The sequence below is a fragment of the Bison bison genome, unplaced genomic scaffold (assembly GCF_000754665.1).
Source record: "Bison bison bison isolate TAMUID 2011002044 unplaced genomic scaffold, Bison_UMD1.0 scf7180017864366, whole genome shotgun sequence".
Taxonomy (NCBI): Eukaryota; Metazoa; Chordata; class Mammalia; order Artiodactyla; family Bovidae; genus Bison; species Bison bison.
In genome coordinates this window covers 541,767-543,239 of record NW_011494938.1, presented here as the reverse complement: position 1 = coordinate 543,239, position 1,473 = coordinate 541,767, and positions in this window count along the sequence as shown.

Sequence of the window (1,473 nt, the reverse complement as noted above, 5' to 3'; positions counted from 1 at the left end):
GCCAAGTGGTGGGGGGGGAGGTTCACACGCAGCGGGAGACTGGGAAAAGCAAAGATGCAAACCATCGGGGCAAACAAATGCAGAAGAATGGCTGGGGCGAGGTCAGGCTGCAGTGAGCAAAGGGAGGTCAGCCTGGAGGGAGAAGGACACTTGGAAGAAAAATGAAAAACGCAGTGAGAGTTGTGAGCCAAGGGCAAATGTCAGCTGTACAGTGAGGGAGAAGGAAAAGGGAATATGAGCATTGGGGCAATTTTAAGTACTCGTCATTATATGTGTATTTCTGGGGAGAAATTAAAGAGATCAAGAAGCTAAGAGAAATACATACATGCATACGTACATAAAAATGCTGTTTGAACACATCTAACAGGAGCCCAGGCCATCTTTGAAAACAATAACGAAACAGTTATCTGTATTGCCATAGTAGCTGGCTTCAAAACCAGCAAAAAGTGTTCCTTATGAAAACAAATCAGAAAGTAAGTGGTCCAGAAAGATCAAGCATTCAGGTAACCAAACCAGTATCTTATGATGAGTTGGTCTAAACAATGAATATGCCTTGCATCCTCTCTAACTGATAAATATCTCTTTGGCTCCTACTGGCTGTATTCTCATTTTGTACCTCATAAAACTGTTTTGGTCACCCTCCCGACCTCACTCATTTTTCTCCCTATAATTCTGCACATCCTGGTGGCTTTTGACAAAATAAAGTATGCCTCTGAAAACTAGATTCTTCTTTGGGGTAAGGGAGGATGGACTCTGGAACATCTGGTCTATGTTACTTTCAGGGTTACCTGGGCAACTTCAGTATCATTCCTCTCGACTAAAGTACAATTAGCTGTAAAAACACTGTAAGCCACACTGACTGAGGAAAATGTACATAAGCTTGACACGCCCTTTGCCCTAAGCATGTTCTACAGGCTGCGACTAGGCTGGACATTCAGATTTATACATTCTTTTAAATATTTAATGGACATTGTTCACTTCCTCTTTTTTTTTTTTAAACAAAGATGAGGTTCAGCATAAATGATTGTTCTTTCTTTACTGAAAAGATATTTTCCTTGAACCTAATTGTCCTTTTTGTCATAGGTCAATCTATTCCTAATGTCAACAAATCTTTCTGTGATCTAACCTTTTCTAAAACAAACATTCTTCTTTTCCCTTGTTCTTTCCATTTCCTTTATCCTCCACTTGAAAACAAAAACTCCTGCCCATGGGCACATCAAACTTGATGTTCTAGTTGAAATCTTTTTATAGAAGCTACCTACAGTTTAGAATGTGTTTGAGTAATTTTTCCCACAGTATTTTTGTATACTGGCTTTCAGTCTTTCAATCCTGTGGATCCTTTTTTAACTTTCCAAGAATTGGAGGATCCCCACATGGTCGCTGAGAGTCAGACATGACTGGGCAACTTATCTTTCACTTTTCACTTTCATGCATTGGAGAAGGAAATGGCAACCCACTCCAGTGTTCTTGCCT